The 12,916-nt window shown below is 39.4% G+C and overlaps 1 protein-coding gene across 19 annotated transcripts in view; it reads left to right on the forward strand.

Annotated features, from left to right (window-relative positions):
- The window catches only part of TRPM3 (transient receptor potential cation channel subfamily M member 3), a gene marked incomplete at its 3' end in the record, with an annotated part of 506,455 nt that overhangs the window by 281,192 nt on the left and 212,347 nt on the right, over positions 1 to 12,916 (forward strand). The gene's annotated exons all lie outside the window — the stretch shown is intronic.

Raw genomic sequence — 12,916 nt, forward strand, 5'->3', positions numbered from 1 at the left:
GTTTGGTTGGAAGGAGTCATCGAACAGGATTTTGGGAAGAAGATGGTGTAAAAGATGGAGCAGAACAATATGAGGAGGAAGTGGGTGAGGTGATGGGTTGGGGGTGCAGGCAGTCGGAGCTCCTGATCGTGTCCTCATGGCTACAGTCTTTCTTCATGTGACTCGTGGACTTCCCTTTGTCATCCTATGCCTGAGAATATATGAAGGAGGCTGGGAAGGCAAAGGGACGTTCAATTGTCATCACTGGCATCTTTTTTGATCATTGCACCATCATCCAGTGCTTTGGGATAACCATGACATGATATTTTCCATCATTGAGCCCATAACTGTCCCATGAGAGGGAAAACAACTATGTTAAAGTCATTATAGAACTTTATCCAGAGATCTTGGAAAGTGGGAACAAGTAACAGACTAACAGCCCAACTTCAAACCATGTGACCTGAACAGGAAATTAACCTTTCTCTGAGCAGATTACATATCTACCAACGTCTTATTGTCTTCTGTGAATGCGCTTGTCTGTTCAGCCCAAACATGCAGACTTTCTACTGCCTCACCAATGAAGACCAGATACCAATTCATGATCATTTTGTACAAGACTGTGAAGACTTGTCATTTTTCAGATGCTCTCAACTGACAATGTTGTTCAATGTTTTCTCTGCCTTTTAGAGAGTTGATCCTCTAGAGAGTAATTTGATGAAGAAAACAATTGAAACCTTGCTTTGTCTTCATTTTATGGAATGATTTGACTCAAGTCAGCTGTGTATCTTGCCATGCTCATTAATGAGAAGCCAGTTTGTCAATCGAGATAATGAAGTCAAAAATCACTCTGAGGAACAGAACAAATTTTAGTGAAAACTGTTCGAGTTTGCCTGTCTTATTCATCTGACTCTCTTCCTATTCAATCTGGGCATTCTCTCTTTTTCAGTAAAGATTTTTCCAAATTGGAATTGTTCAAGGACGGACAATTCTTATTTGTTTATAAGTCTGAGTAGGGAAACACTCTACCATTCTGATCAGATATTGGAGGCACTTTTCCATGCAGGGAAGAACTCTGAAATCTCTTTGCTGATTAGAATGATTTTGATTGCAAATGTTTGACTGGCATTTTGACCTCAAAGTCAGAAGAATTATTGTTGCTATATAATAGATATAATAGATATAATAGATTCTCTATCAATGATAACAGAGACCTTCCTGAAAGGATCCAACCTCTTCCTTGTTTCATTGCTAACTGAAAAAATCTTCCGTATTTTTCATTTTTTCTAAAGCTTCTTATTCAACATAATATTATGTGGACCTTCTGTCGCATCCATTGCAAAATACTTAGTTTTTCTTAAACAACTCAACCCATTGAATGTGTTTCTGTTCCTTTTCGATATTTGCTGAAATTTTATCCTCTCCTATTTCTACCTATCTGGCCAAAACCTGCATTCTCAAGTCTCAGGTTGAATATCTCTTCTCTGCCTATCCCAATCCTTCACTTCCTCTGATTTTCATAGACCCACATTCACCACTTCCTCTGTGTTCCTATGTCACTCTGTCTAAACCTCTGTCATAGCACCTCTTCTTTTGGTGATACTAACATCTGCCCATCTTCTTGCTCTGTCCTCCATCACATGTAGATTGTGAGCTCCCACAGAGCAAAGCATGTGTCTTGTCCATTCTTATCATCCTGAAAACTTAGTGCAGTGCCTGGCATGTGCAAGCAGGTGCTCAATAAATTACTCTTGTAAATATTAACACTTGGTTTTCCTAGCCCAGTTTTTAGCTCTGTTTTCTAGCTTGATGTAGAAATGTAGTAGAAGGGCTTAGGTATTAAAAGCTAGAACAGAAAGACAAAATAATAGACTCAAGGAGGAAAAATAAATGGAACATGTACAGGCAAATGCATACTTCTGTCTCGTGTGCTTGACAACATTTAGTCTGGGAAATTTTGACTGTGTTCCTGTTAAATCGTGATTTGTTATTAGATCATTTCCATCTTATGCAAGTCTAAGAAAATTTTTTGCAGCATTCAATGCTATCATGGCTTCAAGTATTTTCACTTACACAGAATAAAATAACTATTGACTTTTCCTCACTTATTCAAAGTGATAATTGACAATGGCTGTTTTTCGGTCTAGATTTCAATCAATCCAGTGGATAGAAATGCATGTCTCACTGTGGAAAGTTAGAGAAACAAAATAAATGGGAAAATTTGTGCTGAGTACATAATGAACAATTTTACAGTGAAATATATTTAGAAGAGATATGGTATCTCATTCCCTAGAGATCTACAAGAAAAGTGAGCCAAAATGTTTAATTTGCTTAAGATGGTGAATGCCAAGGAATTTATATAGGACCCTTCAAAGTCCCTTCCCAGGTTTTATAATAATTTGTTGATTCCTTCAAAGTACTTGGAGCATTTCATGCTCTTAAAACTCATGGATGTAAAAGTGAATATAATTCAAATAGACTTGAGAAATGATGAGAAATAGTGTTCCTGCTTGTAACTAATCAAGCTGCCATCATTTTATTCTTTTAACCTTAAACCTCAGCTCAATATCCTTAAGCCCCAAGGGGAGAAAATGACAAAAAAGAAATAGGGAATTTATGCCCTAATAATTGCCAAACAGATTTTTTTTTCTTTTATGCCACCCATAGCTACAACAAATAAGCAGTCCTTCCCCTCCCCGAATAGGCTGTCCCTGTTCTGCACTGGAGGCCAGATTTCAAAAGCTGTGCTGAGTTCTGCATGCCACAACCCAGAAGGCAAACACTCAAGTCCTAAAGCACAGACTGAGGAATCAGTGACTCTAACAAGCCTTGGCACCTCCAGGTTCCCATGGGGTTCTGTGGGCATTCCCTGCTGGAAGAGGCAGAGCGAAGGAAACTGGTGTGCCTCTGCCAACACAGGGAGGTGAGGACTGAAGAGTCAGCTCCTTTGGTCGTCAACCAAATTTGAGCTGAACCCACCCTCATTAGCAGCATTTCCTCTACGCAGAAGAACACAGGGGGTACATACTGATTCCACTGCACATTAGGATTTATTATGATTTATTATAAATCCCGGGGGAGATTGTGAAGCAAGCAGCAATTGAACATGGTGTGCCCACATGAAGAGTTTTGGGAAGAGGAGAAAGTTCACCCTTGTGTTTCTAATCTCAGGTTCTGTTTTCTTGGCATACATACACAGAGCAAGATTTGTTTTGTTCTATTCATGTATTTGTTCTCATTAGTCGAGAACTGTTGTAGCAAGTATAAATTATTCCTCATAAACTTAGGCATGTAGGAAATGTCACACAATAAAAATTTTCCTTAATTCAAATAAATCTAACTGCAGGACCCTTTCTATCCAGGTTTCAGTAAATTCAATCTTAATCTTCATTAGGATTCTTCTCTACTACCTCCATATTAGTCAGCTTTCCATCACTATAATAAACACCTGAGATGATCAATTTATAAAAAGAAAAATTTTATTTAGCTCATAGCCTTAGAGGTTCCAGTCCATGATTGGTTGGCCCTGTGGTGCGGCAGTCTATCATAGCGTGAATACGTGTCAGAGCAAAACAACTCATGACCAGGAAGTAAAAAAGAGGACGAGAAGGAGATTGGGATCCCACAAACCCCTTCAAGGGCACAACCCAGTGACTTAGAGACCTCTCAGTATGTCCCAACTCTTAAAGATTTCATACCTCCCAATAATGCCATCTTAAGGACTAACCCTTTAACACACAGAAGGGATACTGAAGATACAAACTATAACCCCCCATATACCCACACCCTTTTGCTCCCACTCCATCCTTACAGAGTACTTGGGAAACTGGGAAGGACATCTTCCCTCAGTTAAGGTTACCAGTGATAGAGTCCAAGTTCACTTGATCACTCCAAACTGTGTGCCTTTGATGCTCATACCAAGTAAAGCCAGTGGGATTTTTACAACTGTTAGCCTCTCTGACCCCCAAGGCTCAGAAGTCTCAGTTCAGCATCCTAGGATATATTTTACAACAGTTCCCTCAGACAGGATCCTGTGCTCATTTCCACCCTTGTGGAGCTTACATGGGGGGAAAAGGACATAGAAAATAAGGATGATAGATGAAAGCAAAATATATATTGACAAGTGCCAAGGAGAGAAATGAAGCAGAGAAGGCAGAAAAGGGGGTGCAAGAAAGGGGCTGCAATTTTAAATAGACTAGTGGGGAAGATGAGAGACAAGAGGGCCAAGAACTGAGTGTTGGAACAATCTTCATATCCCAGGTTGAATAGATGAAGAGGAATCAGGGAAAAAGATTTAAAAAAACAGCCAGTCAGGTAAGAGAGAAACCAAGAAAGCGAAATGTGAGGATGCCCAATAACAAGTAAGTGTATTTCCAAGAGGAAGGAATGGCCAACTGTAACTATCAGGGATGTTTGTTTGTTTATTTATTTATTTATTTTCATTGTAGATGGACATGATACTTTTCTTTCACTTACTGATTTCTAGGCAGTGCTGAAGATCGAACTCAGTGCCTCACACGTGCTAGGTGTGTGCTCTACCACTGAGCCACAACCCCAGCCCCATTCAGGGATGTTTTAAGACTTTTCTTATCACTTGGATTTCTTCCCTACCTCACCTGCTCCTGCCTTTCTCCATCAAAGAAATTGCCAATACACCTCTGTAATCCCAGTGACTCAGAAGGCTGAGGCAGATTACATGTTTGAAGTCAGCCTCAGCAACTTAGCTAGACCCCCCAAAATAAAAAGGGCTGGGGCTATCACTCAGTAGTAGTATAACACCCCTGAATTCAATCTCCAGTACCAAAGACACTTGCCTTTCTTTTCTTCCCCTTCAGAACATTAGTGAGCTTTGGGGTTGTTGTTGTTGATAGTAGTGTGTTTGTAGCAGAAGCCACCCAAAGAGTTTATCTTCAGGCAAGTTCTGCTTTGTAGTAGCTCTGGCCAGTACCCACACACCTTGACCCCAGTGGCCCTTTTTTGAAAAGAAGGGAAGGAAAACCAATGGAAAACAAAATCTAGTTAGTAGCTCAATAAATTACCCTAGAAAATAAAAATTAAGTATATTCTTTTTTTCTAGGTAAAGCACCAGGTAGAGAATGTACTAAATCTATATGCAGGCAATTTTCACCAGTACAGTGAAGCCCTTACTAAAACAGAGTAAAGTGATAGTGTATTTGATGAAACAGTCCCAAATACCTGGATTTCAGGGCTGAATTGCAAGAATGCTTATCTTTCAATAAGGGCACCATCTCAATAACATACAAGTAAGTTGTCTATCAATTCTTGGTTTACAGGATCAAATTTTCAACTTGGACAGTATCTCATGGATCATAGACACACTCAGTCTTAACAAATCAACAGATGTGGCCTTCTGTGAATCATTTTTTACCATATTATTAAGCCCAGGCAGGGGTAGACATACACTAGCCCATGAGCCAAATCCAGGGAACCATCATTTTTTTAAAATAAAGCTCTAGTGCAGTGTAACCACACTAATTCCTAATGTAGTGTCTGTCTCTGGATGCTTTTATGTTCTAACTGCAGAGTTGAATAGTTTTAAGAGTTCATCTGGCCTACAAAGCTGAACATGTTTACTCATCTGGCCCTTTACAGAAAAAGTTTGCTGATGCCTAGTTTACCTTAAAATAGACTACTGGAAACATGTTGTTCATGGGTGTTTCAATACTCCATGGACTTTTATTTTCTCTGAGGCCACATAAATTAAACACACACACACACACACACACACACACACACACACAGGCAAAAATCTCTCCCTGCAATTTTATGCTAGGGTGCTGATTCTCGAGTGTAATCCAATAACATCACCTGGAAATTCCTTTGAAATATAATTTTCAGATCTCCCTCTAGACCTACTTACTGATCAGAAGTTCTGGGAATGGAGCCCAGTAGTGTGTAATTTAATAGCTCTTGTAGGCGTTTCATTGACATGCTAAAATCAAGAGCAATTATTCTAGAGCAGACACTGAGAAGAGCCCATGACTTGAAATGGTGATTTCTATTCACCCCTTCCTACAATAATTTTCAATGGGCAAACTAGCTTTTGCATATTAGAATTGACATTTTAAAAGCCCTCATAGTGCTATTTTCTTAATGGTAACCTTAGGATAGCCCATTTCTAGACAATGGTATTGGCACTTATTATTGGAGTTAAATGGTTATTCAGTGCCAGCAGTGGGGAAAAGTCAAGTAGCTGTTTCACACAGACATGCAGACATGACAGAGCGAGATAATGAAGTTAAATACTCCAGTGATTAAGGACCCAAAATACCCATTGCATGCCTCTGGGCCATAACTGTCTCCCAATTCCTCCTCCTCATGTACTGGGTGCATTTAAGTGATATAATGTAATGAGGCATTTATTTCCAAGAGAAAAAGTAGCAGGGTTTATTTTCAGCACCATTAGGGATATGCTGGAACATGAGAAGAAAATTTTCCATTGGTATTTTCTCCTATCTAGAGTTTACCAGGTGCTAGTGTATTGTTGCTCTTTTCCTTTCTTAATGATCTACTCCTTCCCTGGAGCTCCATCCCTCCCTGTGTCTGGAGAAAGGCATAACTCTGATAATGAACAGCTGTGGTTTAGATGCAACTAGAAACCCCAAAGCAGGGAGTCTTGACCTTTTTAAGCCAGAAAGTGATGCAACAGGGAACAGGGAACAAACACAGGCCTCTTTTTAAATATCTAAGATTGGCATCAAATTTTAAAAGCTACCAAAAATGAGTGTGAGAGCCTATGATATGAGTGAAATAGAGTGACCATATATACTCCATCTGGTGTGAATTAAATAGTTCAAGTTCATACCTGTCATACCAGAGAGTAATTATCAATGATAACCCCTCCACAAATGTGTCCGGGTTGTATGATAAGTGATATGGTCCCCTTAGTGCATAGAACCAAATGCTTAGAGTACAGATTCTAGAATTCCTAATAGATCACTGCTTGAAATCCACTTCAGACAATTATTGGTTATGTGAAGTCTACAGTTTACTCTCTACCCCTCAATTTCCTTAACTTTAAATAGGAATAATAGCATCTCTATTATAGGTGTGTTGAGCAGACTATGAAAGCATAGACTACCTGCCTGGCTGAATGCTTGACATTTGGTACGTGCTCAGTGACTGTTCCTTCCCTTAGGGAAAGAGAAACTGCCCTTAATTGTCCCAGGGCATATCACTTCACTTTTAATTATTCACTGCAACCCAGAAATTCATAAGTAATGTTGGTTTTATTTCATTTGTAATTAGCTTTTTAAACATATAGCCATTGTTTCCTTATAAGAACTATAACAATATTACTTTTTTTCTTTCAGAAAGTTATATTTGCACTTAAAAAATAAGTCCAGGTTCCCAAAGTAGAACCAAAAGCTCAAATTGTTAGATGCTCCTGCAGAGTAAATGGCAGAAACAGAAATGGCAGAATTGTAATTCATAGTGTTAGCTTGAGGAAACCCAATACACTATCCCCCATTCTTGATAAGAATCAAATTGACAGAGAGTCACTGCAATCAAGTAGGTAGAAATCAAAGTGTCATTTTTATTAATGATAACTTTTTTTGGATAATGACAGTGTGGGGGTCAAATAGGTTTGTCTACTCACGTCAGCTCTCAGAGACCTTCACAAAGATCACTTACTAGCACTGGTCCCTGGAGGCAAAGGAAGAAAGAGTCAAATCCCCTTCAATGAAGAACTTTTAATAGTTAGTTCTAGCCAATCAAGAAATAGACAATAGATGTGAAGGATGTTGCTCAGTGGTAGAGAAATTCCCTAGCATGTGTTAGACCTTGGGTTCAATCCCCAACATTACAAAATAAAAAGAGAATGAGGGATGGGGAGGGAGAGAGAGAGAATAACCATACTAATCAGTTAATGAATGAATTTCCTGTATAGACAACAGCAGAAAAGGATACAGGCTAGATGTGTCACACTAATCAAGCTCCCTCCATGTGGAATATGAAACAAGAGGAAGAAGGTTCCCACAACATTGTCACCCTTATTTCTCACTGAGGATTTAATCACAGTAAAGGTTTGATCAGACCTGACATTACAATTTTTATGTGGGAAAAGATGCCCAGATAACCAAATAAGAACAATTTATCATTTTTTTTTAACTTGGATCAGAAATGAACCCCACAATATGGCATCAACAGCAATCCAAATAATTGATCTAAAATAACTAATGCCTTTCCTTAGTCTCATGTATAATAACAGCAGTTGTTATTTTAATAACCTTGGAAGTGAATGAAGGTCATCCCTGGCCTAGTGCCCCTTAGCTCCTAAAACAGATCAATCGCCTCAGTGGGATCAGAATTTGGTTTTCATTTGAGTCACACAGTTCTATTCATTTCAACCAGAGGAAATAATAACTTCATGGGCATCCTTCCAGCAAGGGGAAGAACGTAAACTTTTGTTTACATCTTTCTCCCCTGTGGCTGAGAGAGACACTTTGTTCCTCTAACCGGGTCCATTTCTGAGAAATTGCACAGCTTCAATTTAAAAGTGTAAGATAGCTGAACTAAAATTGTCTATTCTAGTCCCTAAGAATTTTTTTCTGAATATAATTCATATGGACATGTGAAATAGGAACACCCACCCATTCAGCCAGCATGTTCTTCTCTAGGTCTCTGATTACTGCTTAGGTCCAGCAGGTAAGGCTTGTGAAAGGATGTCATAGGGTCACCTAAATGACTGTCACTTCCGCTTTCAACAGGACATATCAGCAGAGGTATGACAGTCATTCCTTTTATAGCTATCAATTTATTCCTGTCGCTTTGGCTGTACTGTTCCCAAAGTACACATCCCTAAACATTTTAGCGTTGTTCTCGTTTTTTCTCACGAGCATTTGTTTGAACTACCTTCTCAGGGTGAGGCACTATGGGAACCAGCACGTTACCCAAGAGAGTGGGGGAGTGTCAGTCAGAAGGAGCTTATAATTTTCCAGGAAAAACACCAGACATTCATTAAAAGCAAGGCACAATAAAAATAACTGCCAAAGGACAGTTTAAGTGAACATTGGGCCACAAAGGAATGAAAATGTAATACTACCTGAGGCAGTTGGGAAGGGTCCTGGGAACTGGTAACATTTGAACTAGACTTTTAAGATTGAGTTGGAGTCTCTGAGGGACTAAAAATAAATTGTATCCCTCTCCCTCATCCAAGTTCCAAAAAATTTGAGAAATAAAAGTATACTGGGTAGAACCCAAAATTTCATTTTGATTACTTACAGAGAACAAGTGGGCAGATGTGGCTGTAGGTCTATGTATCAAACTGGCTTAATGACACCCCAGAATTAGACAGAACCCCACAGTGAGCCTTCACATCCTCACTTTGCTACATATCTTCAGAGCAGAGCCCCTGGAGGGCCTGAAAGATCTCAGGCTCCTTGCAGGCAGCACATTCCAAGAGGAAAAGTGACATGACTGGGTGACCAAACCCAGCTATTCTTTTCAAATTTACAGAAGGGCTGAGGTAGTTAAGAGGCAGAGAAAACCCAAGGATGTGCTTAGGAAAAAATACCCTCCTGAACACAGATGTGGTGAAAGATACTCCTCTTTGAAAATTAGCATAACTAAGGAAGTTTGAAAATAATTCTACATGACAGATTATAAAGATACTCTTTTAAAAGAAGGGTTAGGGAGAAAGAACTATGGAGGCACATGAGGATGCAAAGGAAGGGTGGGTTCAGAACAAGGGGAGCCTGTAACAACACTGAAGGATGTGGGCTTAAGCAATTGGAATCCACTAGATTTTTCCAGAAAGATGGTATTCATAAGTGATAACTAGCAGGTATGTGAAGATCGTATGGAAGCAGTGAAATCAGGAAGCAAATTCAGTAGTCCACTGAAAACCACGGAGCACAGACTCTAGGCATTTAGCATTCTTTATTTCATGGGACTTTAAATCATATCTGAGTATTGTGAATCTGTCAGTCGACTGACAGAAAATTACCCATGATGTAAAACATTGAAAATGTTCTATAGAAATAATTACATCATTTAAGCTATGAGAGATCTGCATATACTAGAATGATAATTCAATATCCTACTTTCCTGTCTGCCTTTAGTATCCCAAATTGTAGTGAAAAACTACTACAGGTAGAGCATCATATGACATGCTAGAATCACAAAGATAAATCTGCATAACAGAGAAAAGAGATGCCCAGATGTCTAATTAATGAGATACAACTTCAAAAGAGATATGTAAAGTTCTGGGAGAATTTTTTCTTTATTCTAGCATAGTTGACTGACAAATGTATAAAGAATATTCATTGGCAAGAGTTTTTAAAAAATGGTGTAAAATCACACAAATGAGAACGGTTAATTCCACCTAATGGAGGTGAAAGGAAGGAGACTGCAGAAGACTTGTCTTTGAAACTTGGAGCAGAAATATAAGTTTCTAATAGAAAGAAGGTCAAAATAGCGTTTCTTAAAAGGGAAAATAACTATTTGGGGCAGGGAGAAATTATTGCAGTATCCCTGAACACAAAGAAAAAACTTATTTTTATACTTTGGGAAGGGTGAATTGATATACATCGCCAACAGCAACATATCTCTCACTCCTACCACTTCCCTCCCTACCAGCTCTTCCCTGAATCAGGGGTTAGGTCTTCCCATGTTTTTGCAATCCATAATTCCCCTGGCTGCTCTGTTTCTTGCTAATTTTGCCAAGAAACTTGCATGGGATGTGGACATAGATCCTGGCACAATCATAAGGGAGTGTGGGCAAGATATTATAAAGTAAAATGAGTTCAAATCACTCCAGTTTACCTTACATTTGAGAAGGCAAGTTCAGCCTTTTGATGTGGGTTTTTGAAAAGAGCAAAGACTAAGACCATAGTTTTGTTTTCTTGTAGACTTAGATCAATTACATTAAAACATTCAACTTTCAAACAATGGCCCAAAGAAAATAATGCTAGCTTTTTTCTTTTATGAAAGTAATATTTGCCTTACCACCCTTGGGACTGGACATTCTCTTTCTATTGAAATGATTCACAGGGATGCTGCTTAGATGGCCTGATAGTACATTGACATTAATAGCAGAATATTTCAATCAGAGCTGTCTGACCATGAGGGAATAACAGTTCCCATTGATAAAGTAAAAAACCAAGTTAGTTTGTAAGCATATAATACACTTGGAGTTGGTTTATGGGTTTTGTTATTTGGCATTCACATCTCTTTCCAACCCACAGAACTCAAAAGACTTAATAAGTTGATTGAGGCAGTAAGAAGAAGACATTTGGGGAGTGATACAAAAGGTCACTTACCCAAAAGCAGAAAGTTTTAGCCTTTTGGATATAAGATAAAGGCATATGGTTTTCTCAGCATATTATTGTTGTGCGTGAGAAATTATTCAAAGTTTAGAAAAATATGTTTCAAAACATTTGTCATTCTTTTAATTTAGTCACATAAATTGCATTCAGTTTTCTTCCATCTTTATGAGTCATTTATACATTTAAAGAAGCAGCATAAGCTTAATAAATGTAAATAAGTATCTTTTTACCTGTGTTTAACCATGAAGTCCTTATTAAGTGTCAGGTTGTAAGTGCTATATAACAACTCACATATTACCCAAGGGACCCATGCATTATACAGCTCATCTATGTACTGGATACTACATAGGACATGAGAATACATTTTTGCTCTATGAATCTTTATCAAGCTGCTTTTCTGCCCTTCTAGGACATGCATGGTTCCTGCTCATACGTTATTAAGTTTGTGAAGTCTAGCCACACTCTTAGGATTTCTAGTAGCAGGAACTAAAATAGACTAGATACACATATGCTGAAGTCAATAGGTGGAACTGCGAGTCAATGGAAGCCCAAGATAGATGGAGGTAGAGGCCCTTATGGAACAGGGTAATAACAGATCCTGTCCACTGCTCAACAGGCAGCCCATGGCCTCAGGAAAGGCTTCATCTGGCAGGGAAGATGGGTCAAATCTTCCAGGATGTAGAGATGATAATGATGGAAGTCCTTCCAGAAAAGTCCACTGAGATCAAGGCAAGGCCCAAGCATGGGACCCACATTACCAGGAAGGGAACAGGCAAATGTCCCCAAATGAGGTGGGATGTAGGAAATGGTGCTGCTCTCTGAGAACTATGGCTATTCAGAGGAGGGCATAGACTTCTGGGGAGATGGGATCTAATCATCCTCCTTTCTGTTGCCAGACTGAAGTTTCTGATATACCACACAGGCAACTCCCTCTTTAAGTGAGAAAAGCAGAGCTGCTTACCATAGCGGGTAAACAGGCTTCCACCAAAAGGGTCATCAATCCTGCTCCAAATGGAGCCCCACCTGACACCAGAAGATACTAGGCACACACTCAACACTGACCCGAATACTACCTTTTACAGGCACGCACAAACACACACACACACACACACACACACACACACACATACACACACACTCTCTCTCTCCTTGCAGTTTTGTGCTTAAAAAGTGCCCCTGGGGATCTTCAGAGTAGTGAAAGATGAATAAAGACTGCCTGGAGCAAGAAGAGGTGAAGCTGAGGAGGGGAATGTTTGGTGGCAAATAAACACAAACTCACTCAAAAGTAAATAAAGGGATCTATGTCTATAGGAAGAGTTGGCCATCTATGGTCCTCTCCCATTCTCTGCATCTGTGTCTCTCCTTCCTCTCTCACTTGGCTCATATGATCTCTCCCCTCCATGATTCCCTTTGCTTCTGTTTTCTTCCTTCATACGGGGCTTTTTGTTCATTGATTCAACCCCACACAGTGCCATCAGAGCCACTACTAATGGAGGCTTAACTCCAAAAAAGGAGTACCCTTACAGCCCACCTCCTAGATAGTCACTTTGATCTCAGGATCTTCACCCCACTTCTGGGAAGGCAAATCTGACCCACTGCATATCTGGTGACCATCTCTCATCCAATCAGCTTTGGAAAAAGACAAGTAA

Source organism: Sciurus vulgaris (genome assembly GCF_902686455.1).
Source record: "Sciurus vulgaris genome assembly, chromosome: 15".
In the NCBI taxonomy this organism is placed as follows: Eukaryota; Metazoa; Chordata; class Mammalia; order Rodentia; family Sciuridae; genus Sciurus; species Sciurus vulgaris.